At 38.6% G+C, this 12,491-nt stretch overlaps 1 protein-coding gene across 2 annotated transcripts in view; it reads left to right on the top strand.

Moving 5' to 3' along the window:
• Positions 1-12,491, top strand: part of LRRTM4 (leucine rich repeat transmembrane neuronal 4) — a 235,090-nt gene that overhangs the window by 5,982 nt on the left and 216,617 nt on the right. For both annotated transcript variants that reach the window (XM_031556765.1, XM_031556766.1), the window contains exons 2-3: positions 5,747-5,888; positions 6,762-6,923. The gene's annotated coding sequence lies outside the window, so the exon portion shown is untranslated. The remainder of the gene's footprint in view (positions 1-5,746; positions 5,889-6,761; positions 6,924-12,491) is intronic.

Genomic DNA, 12,491 nt, shown 5'->3' with positions numbered 1-12,491 from the left:
AAAAAAAAAAAAAAGAAAAATCTTCCTGTTCTAATGTTGTTAACTCCCATTATCATTTCCCTCCTGTAATGACAAAAAAGAGAAGTGTGTTTAATTGAAGTAATACAAATCAGGGGGAAAAAAAATCTGGTTTTGTTCAGTAAAGAGAGAGATGGGGAAGAGAATAGATGGTTGGAGAAGAGGAGGATAAATAGTAGGGGAAGAAAAAGGCCCACCTTCTTGCATATGCTCTTATATGCTATAATGAAGTATTTGGTAATAGGTATGTTGACACAGCCTTACTCCTTAGTAAGGCTTTAAGGGGAACAGCACTTCAAATTGATTCTCCTTGTATACGAGCTGCATTAGTATTCTATAGCCACACCAACCCGGTCATCGTCAGCTTGGCATGCTAATTATCCTGTCCCTCTTTTCTCTTTCTCCCTGCCCCCATCTCCTTGCAATCTGACCATCCACTTCTATCAGTGATATATGGTTTATATCTTCCTAGCTATTATGCTGATGACCCAGGGCAGTGGCTGCCACTTTTGATAAACTGTCAGATTATTTTTGGAACGTCCACATATGCTTTTCTGGAGGTACAATTTAGCGCTATGATAATCTACTAAATTGCTTTCTGTGCTATGCCAACTCTCACTTCTGCTGCTCTTTTTAAGGTTTACGTTGCCAGAAGAAAAGCGTGCCTAGAAAATTTTAGGTAGTGCTGCACCCCGAAGATGAGATCGTTGTATTCTCTACTGGTCTGTTATGAAGTACAGCATTAAATAGCATTTGTCTTCCTTTTTCTTTTCCATAGTATTCATGCAGGGAGTAAAACTACTGGAAAAATGTGTGCCTGATTTCGCCTTAAAAGTATGCAATGTAGAAACCCCCTTTAATTTTACGATATAATAATTTGATAGTGTAACAATGTTAGAAAGGCGTAACACTCATGTGATGAATTAGTTTATTTACTGCTCCCCCCTTGGAAGAAATAAAACTGTGGTTAAAAGTTGAGTTTGCTACGCATTGACAAGGGCTGCATTTTCCATTGGAAATACCCTACTCCGAAGAGGTATGTCCATTCCACTGCACTCTTGTTGTTGTTGTTGTTGTTGTTGTTGTTGTTGGGTGTGGGTTTTTTTGGGTTTTCTTTTTTTGTATTTGTGGTACAGCAGGTAAAGAGAAAACAGTGAGTGAGTGCTCAGCTCAGGCAGTAGACAAGTGAAGCACGAAGACGTTGTTGAATTTATGGAGCTTCATCCCCAGTGGCTTTGTTATGCAAAGTTCTGACTTATGGATGCCACAAAATATTTAGCTGCCAAAATAACATTGATTTTCCTGTTAGCAATCTGCATGTCGTGAGTATTATCAAGGGCAAGATTGCTCAGCCTTATATGTATTTCTTCCAGTATTTAAAAAGGGATTATAAACAGGAGGGAAATCAACTTTTTACAAGGGTAGATAACGATAGGACAAGGGGGAATGGTTTTAAGCTCAGAGAGGGAAGGTTTAGATTAGATGTTAGGGCAAAGTTCTTCACAGGGAGAGCAGTAAGGTGCTGGAACAGCTGCCCAGAGAGGCTGTGGTTGCCCCATCCCTGGAGTTGTTCAAGGCCAGGTTGGATGGAGCCCTGGGCAGCCTGGTCTAGTATTAAATGTGGAGGTTGGTGGCCCTGCCTGTGGTGGGGATTGGAACTTGATGATGCTTGCGGTTCCTTCCAACCCAGGAGATTCTATGTTTCTATGTGTGAAGTAGTTGGAATTAAGGCAAAACCAAATCCTTGCACTTGTAGATGAACCAGTTCTAGAGGACTGACTTTGCTGTTTTTTGATGTGAAGTCAGGACAACTCTCTTGCTGGCGGATAATGTTGTTGGTATTAAACAAAAGTGGAGTTGTGATATTGCCTGAGATATTTTTCATTCAGTGTAATTCTAGGGACTTTTTGGGAAGAGGATTCAGAAAGTTCTGTGAGTAAAGATATGAAGTTGACCTCGGGTGAGGATTACCACATAATGTTTGCTCCTTGATAAGAAGACAAGTCAAGGCTGACAGTAAGTTGTATAAGCAGAGTGTAAGAGATTCAAGATAAGGCCTGTGAACCTGTGTACATTTAGCTTTTGGGTTTTCCTTATTGGGATGAGTCTTATTGGAACAAATGTACAAATGTTATAACACTGATCTTTCAACTCGCTTTTCTTTTCTTGCAGAGCATGCAAATGTCTTGAAGACTTTTTTTTTTTTAATAGTGCTGTGCATAAACTTTCATTTGGTTCATTTTGGGAAAAAATATGGCTGACCTAAATAGAAAAGCTATCTTTGATCTTGCAGAGATTGAACTGTTAGCAAAAATTAATAACTGAAAAATGAACATGTGTGGCATCCCTCCAGAGAATAAAATAGATCTTTGAATCAAAGAATCTCAGTGCAGAAGAAGCCAACTTCTCCCAAAGCTTATGATATTAAGCAAAATGCTCAGAATTTTAAAAAGGGATATATGCCAAGAATATATAATAAAAATGGAGCTGAATGACCAGATATCACTAATATTGTTATGAATACCTACTTTCTATTGTGCTTTGTGCTATTCTTCGTTTCACGTGATAATTAAAGTTGAAGTGCGTCATTCCTTTTTTGCGGGTGCTACATGTGAACAGTTTCGCACTACAGAGAGGCCTGAAACGAAGAGACATTCATCTCTGAAGTTGGTCTGGAATAGAAAGTGATGTTGATAAGGCATTATCCATCACTCTGGAAGAGTTGGTGATAGCAGACTTCCTGGCTTTTAGCATACTTGGGTATAGGAGATGGAAAAACAGAAGCTTATCTAGAAAGCCTGAAATACATGGTCTGATTTTTCAGAAATGGTAAGCATTTATTAAAATATTGTTCCCCCATCTTGTCTTTTATCACTGCAGATCCATTCTTCATCTTAAAATAAGGACAGTGTATTATTTTTTTCTCTTTTTTCTCCTTTTCGCGTTTAAATTTCAGATCCTTCAAACTTCAGGTCCTTTTATATACTGTCCTTACAGCCACGGACTTGGACTTCAAATAGGTTCTCTCTGAGGTTCTCTAATGTAATTAACGATGGTCAATCTGTTTTACGTCATAAAGTATTTGTAATTCTCTGCCTATGGAAGGCTTAATTAATTAAAATGCATTTAATGTGTCACAGAGCTTGTTCAGTGAGAAGTATGCTGGAAATACCAAGAGTTATTTATTAGTTCATTGGCAAAAATGTTGATAATAGCTTGATATTGGTGATTCCAGTCTATGGGATTTGTGTATGAACTCAGATTCCCTAAGAGATCACTTGACCTCATTTTCCATTTATTGATGGTCTGCCTGGCTGGCTCACCCTACTAAGGCATTGTGGTGTGAAATGAAAGATTAAATTAAAGAACCAAAGTGATGGTTTCTTTCTGTACACTATACCTAGTTTACAACAAAATTGAAAAGATGTTTTATATTACAATGTGGCTTATCCAAAAGCAATACCTTTTCCAGCTCAGAGCTCTCTCTTTTTATTGTTTTTGTTAGTGAACATGTTGCACATTAAAATTAACTGTTAATGTTCTTAAATTTGTCATCATAATTTTTCATTTAGAAGTCCAGAGGATGGTTGTGTAGACTTTTTCTCCTGTTGATTCCTGACAGTGGGTAATAGCACCCAGAAAGGACCTGGGGATAACAAACTAATTATTTGAATTATTTGATTGATCGTGAAGCAGGGGCATCGATAGCCAAAGTTTAAGGTGAAAGCTCAGAAGTTCTTTTGAGTTGTAGCACTGTATAGCAGGTAAAAATGGAAAATTCTGAAATCGTGATTTGTGGTTTCGGTTTCTTTGAAACACATGATAGAAGTCTACTGGTCAACAATTTCTCAAAGAACAGGACAGGAGAAATTCCAGAGAGCAGACTGCAAGCAAACTGGATGTATAGGTATTATAGTTGTATGTACTGTAATAGTAAAAGTCTTTTTTTTTTTTTCTTTTTTTTTTAAGCTAGCCTTAAGATAGTCAATAGCAAAGGTATTATTTCCACTAACAGTCAAAAAATACATTAACAAGGCTCTCTTTCAGGAAAGAAACATGTTGTATGAAATATTTTAGTCTTCTGCCACCTACCATTGTAGTGCAACAATGGCTGCACCTACTTTGTCCCCATACAAGTATTCTGTCTTGTGTGCTCCTGTACTGAGCCTAGAATGCATCGTGGAAGGATGCACGATTTCATTATCCTTGAGATAAGTAGGCATCAATTTGTCTTTTCTTTTACTGTTAAAGTAACTGTTGTGCACGGTTTTGTATCTGAATAAAACGCACTATGAATTACTCTGCATCTGTTCTTGATGCTAATCCTATTACTAGCAACAGGATTAGTTCATAAAGAAAAGGACTGTACTGGTCTACTCTACAGGCACTGCTATGAAAATTTAGCAGAGCTTGTACACAGTACACCACTTCTTCACTCTTAAACACTGCACCATACCTGATGCTGGCAACTACTGAAATTCAGTGGACTGAAATGTAAATTTATGGCAATTCTGAAAGGAGTATTTCAAACTATTTAAAATCAGTGTATGTTAGTAGGTTTTTAGCTCTATACATTGCTAAATTGTGCCAGAAATTATTTCAAAATAACTTTGTTTTTTTTATGACTGATTTATTTCCATAACTGAAATCAGGCCATGCTACCTTAATGGGAAATTATCTTCTGTAACTTAAGTTTTTTAGAACCATTTTTCACAGCTTTGTTGACGTTGATCATAGCTGGTAGATCAAACAGTGAAGAACCTGTACACTTCCTTGGGGATTCTTCAGTATGACAGTGAGACTTGAACACTACTATAGGTGCTGTAGAAAGGAACGCTGCTTGTCCTGCCCATGGGTGATTCTTGCTGTCCCTCCACGTTATTGCTCTTAATTATGCATTTGCCATCATTCTGATCTGAGGTTACCACTCTTCTGGATGATGCTTGTCACTGTGTGGATAAGCGTGTTGGAAAGGCACCTTATTTCCACATCCCTCACTTTTCTCACCTGAAAATGGCAAGAAAGATGCTGAATTCTTACCAGAGAAAGGGAGATGCTTAAGATTATTTTACTGCCATAGAATTCCTGTGCATTTCTCATTCAGGTCTCACTTGCATAGGAATAAGGCTGAAGTAATCAGATGAAAAATCTAAACTTTCTTTAATTTGTAATTTCTTGCTTTCTGTGTTCCTGAATTGTGTGTGGAGGTAACAAGGAAAGTAGCAGGGATAATATCCGTGAGCTGCAACATTCAGGATTTGAAGGAAGCAGAGAGACATTGATGTTTATGCAATTATTTCTGCAAACCTGTATCTGCAGATTCTCAGTGTAGAACTACAGCAAATGCCAGCAAAACTCTTTCCATTGGCACTGCTGCGTGCATTCCCCAGGTGATGAGAACAAAAGCAGCATTTTGTCAGTGGTGCTACATCTCTTGGATTCAATATGTCAGGAACAGACAGTTGTATATTTTTCTCTCCCTCACTTCCTTCCTTACTCTTCTCTTTGTTTTCACCCGATGTCTTTCCCCATCTCTTTCTTACCCAAATAGAGTGAATACACAAACCCAAGCCAAACCATTCCTATTGCAACAGTGCTGGCAGCATGCTTATTGCAGATATTTAATTTCAATTATGAATAAAGGAACCTTTTATCATTTCATGCAGCCCATGATGTTTCCACATCTGATCCAAATTTTTAAGTGTGGTGATCTTTGCTTTCCAAACAGGGATGAGAGAAGCACCTCAACAAAAGAGAGCAAATGACTAGTACAGTTGACCTTTTCAGCCTTTGGATTCTGAGTGCATCTGACTCGACCAGACAGGTCTGGGGAAGAGAAAAATTAACAGCAGATGGATTTATGAAAAGAGGTTGGTGGCAGATGGTGCCTACAGATATTTACTGACGTTCTCGGTTTTACAGGGTGGGTTTTTTCCCCTTTTAGCAGCACTGTTAGTACACAATGTATGTGTGTGTGTTACAACATGATGCTAGCAAATAGGGACTACATTGTTAGCAAGAGAAGAAACTCAGGGACTTCTAATACTGAGTTTGAGAACTTCAGAGTTCATGTTTGCTCCTGGTTTAATCCAACAGCAAGCAGCAGCAGGAGGAATTTTTTTGGGTTCCTTCATCTGTAAATTCATGAATGACCATTTTTCTGAAATGGGTTCATCTTCGATATACAGGGTTTATATATTCTGATGATCACTGTCACTTACACACTTAAGAGCTCTGACTACTACTGGAGCCTTTCCACTAATGCTTCAGTTTTGTACTTCAATAATGAAGATAATGATGCTGGACTTGATTATGAAATGAGCTGAGCTTCAACAGCTTAGAATGTTTCTGTATATGGACTAGGTATAATTAATTTCCTTCTGTTATTACATGCAAAATCCTGTAACAGATGGACTAGTATAATTTGGCAGATAATTTATCTGACGTTTCCCTCATCAATCATTAAACAATTGGTATATTTCTTCATTGTGTAGTCAGCTTTAAATCCTTTTTTGTTAGATGATTCACAGCATACTGATAGGATTGGTCTAGATCCATCGAAATCAATGAGGAGATTGACTTGAACAGGCTGTGAATCAGACCTCATTTTTATACCAGTTGATCTCAGAAGATGGCATAATTAGTGAGTGAGGAAAATCCAATTCATTTTAAGTAGTGTCTTGCTTTCTAATGTTTTTTTTTGTTTGTTTGTTTTGTTGTGTTTTTTTTATCTCCATTTGCAGGTTCCTTTGTTGGAGAGCATGTTGCTGTGACAGTGATATCTGTAGATGATTTGTGAAGGAGTGCAGAGTCATGGTCTTACTACTAAAATCCACTAAAACATCCCATTCCCTTCTTCAGTAGTAGACACCTTCTCATGTCATGGAACAGAGCCACGATACTTGGTAATTTTCGTAGTGTGCAAGCTACTTGATGTTTATTAAAACTTCCTCCTCCCAAGACAGTGATTTTTTTCCTATGTAATTTTAGGGGAATGCTTGAAAAAGGTGACCTAAATGAACCCTACAGACTCATTAGATAGTGAAAACAGATAAATCTTCTCTTTGATAGTCTCTTGAATTTTTAAGTCTTGGAGTTGATAATGCCCATACTATAGATGTTGAAATATGAATATTTCAGAAGTGGGCCATACCTTTTAAGTGGGGTGATTTGAATAAATGATTTCACTTCTGCCTTTTAATTAAAACTACTGTGGCATAGGCTGCGTACTTCAACAGATCTTATTTTTAATGAATTGCATTAGGTGTTATTAGCTTTCAGAGTATTACTTCAGATTAACTCTCTCCTTTCTAGGATTTCCTCCACGCTTTGCTTTATCTTACAAAACCATTTGTAATGAAAATAGCCAGATCTCTTTTCCTTCTTCCCCTCTTTATTACATCAGTATGCACCGCAAAACCAGTGGCTTGTACGTCCTAAGCTAAGATAATGAGACCAATATTAATTCCACTACAGCTGCTACAGGCATGTAAATGAAGCTTTCATCTGTCCAGTAAAGCAGCACTGAGATTAACAAAGAGCACCCAGGCTAAGGAACACAAACAGGGAGATAGTAGAGGTGAGGGTGAGAGAAGAGGGTGTGCTAAAAATGGCCGAAATTTGAATGTCCTGAATTAATATTTCCTGCTAGAATCAATGCTGTTATTATCCTCTGCATTCCTTCCTGCAAGGATGTTTTGTTCTTGTTTGTCCCTACAGATTGGGATGCTCTAATCATTGTCCTGTTAGTGCTGCAAAGGTTACTATGTGAACCCCTCATACAGTTTTCTTAACATACTGGCTTTTAACTCTGCTGGGGGACACACATTCTACGTTGTGCCCACAGGGTGGAGAGCAGGTTGGAGCAGCTTGATTCATCTAAAAGCTGTAAAGTGTGTAATATGGCAGTGCATGGGCTAGTTAACTCAGCCTCTGAGCAAAGCTAATTAATCCAGACAGTGTTGTGCTGAGCATGACTCTGTTGCCTAGAGTTCTGGCAGGAATTAGTTTGTGGCTGATGGGGCTCTCTCTGCTCTGTTTTTCTGCATGTGGGGCAACTGCGCATTAAGAAAACTTACAAGGCAGCAGTTGATAAAACAGGAGAGAAATGTGGCCACGTATGGTCACTTACGATGCATTTATATTTTACCAATGAGCAGATGCTTCCCAGAGCTCTAGAAAACAATTGTTTCATTGTTGGACTCTTTTGGGTCGGTTGTTTTTTCTTTTTTTCTTTTTTTTGAGAAGCAGATTTCTTCTATGTGATGGTGCAAAAAGGAGTTCACTGCAGTTATAACAGCAGACTGAATAATTCTGCATTGTTGTAGAAAGCTGGCCCATTCAATACGTAACTCGTATTTCTGCTTTTGAATGTGCTTACTTCCAGTCCTCTTCAGTAAAGCACTTAAGCATGTATGAATGGCTTCAATGGGGTTTAACCATATGTTAAAGGTAAGCTTGCTTTAAATGCTTTGCTGAATTGAGGTCTAAATGAAAGCAATATGCAGAACCTTTTGACAAACATCCTATTTCTCTGCACACAAGTGGCCCATTATTATAGGTTTGAAACCTACAGGGAGGCAGGCAATGTGTGTTGAGTAAATTACAGCATGATCTGATTATTGTAACGTGCTCACTTCCCTGAGAGATGGCTCAAAGTTGCCCATGCAGGATGTCCCTTTTGACAAAGTTTTATGTCAGTGGCAGTAATGAGGAGATGAACTCAGGTATGTTTTTACAGTATCTTTTCAAATGAAAAGCGTATTTCAAATGCATACATCTCTCTTTAATATAACTAAGCCAGGAATAAGCAGGGACCCCGTTTGGCAAGTACCGCTAATCTTTGATGAAGTTGGAATCCAGATATCCATTTTCTTCAGATCTCTATCTCTGGTATACGTTAGGATGATATAGCTGGTAGATGAGCTCTATGTGTTATTAATCCTTCAGGTAACTGCGTTTTAATGGAAATGTATCTGAAGGGATGCAAGTCATAGCCTTGGAGTTCTGAGGGATTGATCTGAGATTGTGAGGTTGAAAGTCTGAAAGGAACTTTTCATCATTGCTGTCGGGAAAATGAAAGAGCAGAAGCAAGTTTCACAAAAACATATGATGTGGAGGTAATGGAAAACATTACAGTGGATATTTCAGTTCCCCAAAGCTTCACAGCTGGTACTCCAAAACCAGGAATTTTCCTGTCTCATCCAACAGCCATCCTTTGCGTTGAACTCCCCTTTGCTCCTGAATTCTCATTCAAGACATGTGCTGTTTCTTTAACATCTTAATGGGATACTTGGAGCAAGGGAAAGCCTGGAATGCCTGTTGCTTTGATGCCTACACTTGCCTTGTGCAAACCGTTAGTCTTGAAAAGGGGAGGAAAAAAGCTTTGCTGTTTCTTAGTCTTTGCTTTTTCTTCTACACTTTCACCCTATTTTATTTGTTTTTAATACAGTACCTAATTTTGACAACTGGCTTATTTTAGTTGCCATGTTGGCATCTATTTTGGCCACCCGTGTAAACAGCACAACACTCCCACTGTTACTAAAAGGGGAGAAGAAAAGGGAATTCCTGGAATAATTTCTGGTGAATGTACAGTATGATGCGTAGGACAGACTGAGCATCCCTTAGGAGCTATTTAAGTGCTTTGACTAGATGATGAGCATAAAAACAAGGCTTTACATACATAGGATTTTAATAAAAACCTGTAAGATCGAACACAGTCTTGAGGGAACTTTTCCAATCTCTCAGGTAAATAAACTTGTTAACAAAAGATATTTCCTTAAGCATTGCAGGTTTTTGGACAACTGTAATCTATGTTTAAATAAGAGACCAAAGCAGCTGTTTCAGAATTATTTCAAAATGGGCCAAAGTATATTTTTATAAACGTGAGAAAACCTTATTTACTTGCTAAATGCTGCTCACCCCAGAAGAGCTTGCATGGATTCCTGTGTTATTCTGTGCTATGTTCCCTAAGGACCGTGTTTTTACCAAACAAGCAGAGGCGAGAAAAGTTGTTAGACATTTCTCAGCATGCTAATATTGGTGCTTAGCCTGAAATTCAAAGGATGTCTTCAATAAACCAGTCTTAATAGAGGTCAGAAGACAACACAGGTGACTTGTGCCATTCTTTTTAATAGGGACTTTCTCTTGAGAGGTACTTTGCCTTATCTGAGATGCACAGCATATGTAACTAGTTGCAAGAGAAAAGCTTTGCCTCAGTGGAAAGAGAGGTGAGAACAGGTAGGGGGGGTAACTTGTCAGAGTGCAGACAGAAATAGAAACCACATTTCTGGGTTCATCCCACTGTACCTGCTCAGTGATGTTTTTGCTGTCTCTTTTCCCATGCTTTATTTGCTGCTTTTTGCTGGTAATGGTGCTCTGTTTTGTTGTTTTTTTTTTCCCCTCAAACTAGTGTAGGTCAGCATCTTTAAGGCATTCATAATCACAATTGAGTGTTGACTAAAGAGTTATGGATCACGTAATTTCTTGTAGCAGTCTTGCTTTTTTTTCCCCTCAAGGCATTTCTTGCTGAGCATAATCTTAAATTATGTGAGAATTTAACTCTAATTGATGGGCTTCTTTAGATTGACAAACAACTGCAGGAATGGGCACTAAAAGCAATGAATGAGATTTTAACAGGTACCAGTGGTAGGTGAAGCATTCCAGCTAAATACAAGTACCTCCTCCTTGTATTAGAGCTCTTTAGAGGTGGGAAGAACTGGACTATTTCTCCCTGCCTCCTCCCCCGACTTAGAAACATAGAATCATAGAATTACCAAGGTTGGAAAAGACCTCCATGACCATGTGGTCCAACCATCCACCTATTACCAATATTGCCCACTAAACTGTGTCCTTCAGGATAACATATAAACATTTCTTAAACACCTGTGGGGTGGTGACTCCATCATCTCTCTGGCCAGTCCATTCCAGTGTCTGTCCACTCTCTTGGAGAAGTTTTTCCTAATGTCCCACCTAGAAAGGTTCTGCATCAACTTCTGTCCTTTGAATATAGTTTCCCCAGCTGCTGGGAAATGCAACTAGCTTCCCTTCTCTGAATGCTTTTCTTGAGCACTGTTACTTGATGGAGCAAGAGTTTGCCCTCCCTGAAAAAGGTCACCAAGAAATTCACCAGGGAGTGATGAGCATGGAACAGGGCAGAGGTCATGGCCAACGTGCCAGAGCTCAGAGAGTGTTGGGACACTGCTTCCAAACATAGGGTTTGGGTGGTCCTGTCTAGAGCCAGGGGTTGGACTAGATGGTCCCTGTGGGTCCCTTCCAAGCCATTCTTTGATTCAATACTGCAGGGAACAGATGAGGCAGGCTCATAATGTTGTGTTCCAAGGGTGAAGGAACCTGTCACCACTGAATGTGAAAACTTTCAACAGCGCTTTCCTTCTGAGAAGGAAAGTCAGAGGTGCAAAAGGGGATGATCAGATGCTGAAATTAATCTGTGAAAATAATAGAGCGTCCCTCTCTGTCAGCCCTCTGATGGGTGTTCCCCACACCTACATAATGCAGCATCTCAGGGTGTTAGGAGGGCATGGCCAAGAACATCATTTCCTTTGCTGAGAGGCAGCGTTTGTGTCAGCTGAAAATCGTGATGAAAAAATCTCAATTTGAAATTTAGTCTTAACATCAGGGAAAATGACTGAACACTCAATTTTGGTTAATTTCAGGAGACAATAATGGAATCTTCCACTCTATTGTCTCAGGTTCAAGTAGGAGTCTGCCTTGTGCTATTTGATGAGCATTTAATTCCTGTGGTCGTTATATATGTGTATAGTATAGTTCACTGTTTCTGTTCTAAAAGAATGCTAAATTCAATCTCTGTAATGCTTTCACTTTTTTCAATTTGAGATCTGGGTGGTTTTTTTTTTCCTGCAAAAACTTGTTATTTCCAGAAAACAGATATTTGATTGCGTGGTTGCTCTTGGAGAATGGATAATTCTATGTTGTGAGGGAGTTCTGGAGATAAATGGTGGAACATGTTAATTTATTAAGTTGGAATAAGAATCACGGCCTTAAAAATGGGTACTTCCTAACAATATACTTTATATATACTTTACAACAGTTTGACAGTTTTGCCTATGTGTTAAAATACTCTCAGGCTTTTTGTACAAAGGACCTTGATAGAGATAACCCCTCACAGCTTATGTGAGTCTTATAAAACAGAAACTAAGATTAAAAAAATGAATTAAGAATGAATAATTGGCCTCTTGAGTATGAAGATACTGTCTGTTTTTAAAGGACATTTGTGTGTGCCAAAATTGACCTTTTCCTGAGCAAAAAGTACATATCTCTCTGTCTCTAAAGAAGAAATAATTGCCAAAGTTATTTGTGTCACAATAACTTATTAATCTGGAAGGATGAAGGCACTGCCCAGAGGTCATGTATGACCCAGTAATGAGACCATCAAGCATCGCTGTAAATAATTAAACCAAGACACATTGCTTGGAAGCCCTTTTTTTTTTTTT

This window comes from Meleagris gallopavo, chromosome 24 (genome assembly GCF_000146605.3).
Source record: "Meleagris gallopavo isolate NT-WF06-2002-E0010 breed Aviagen turkey brand Nicholas breeding stock chromosome 24, Turkey_5.1, whole genome shotgun sequence".
NCBI classification, from domain to species: domain Eukaryota; kingdom Metazoa; phylum Chordata; class Aves; order Galliformes; family Phasianidae; genus Meleagris; species Meleagris gallopavo.
Note: the sequence above shows the minus strand (reverse complement) of the source record. Positions and strands in the feature narration are given on the sequence as shown.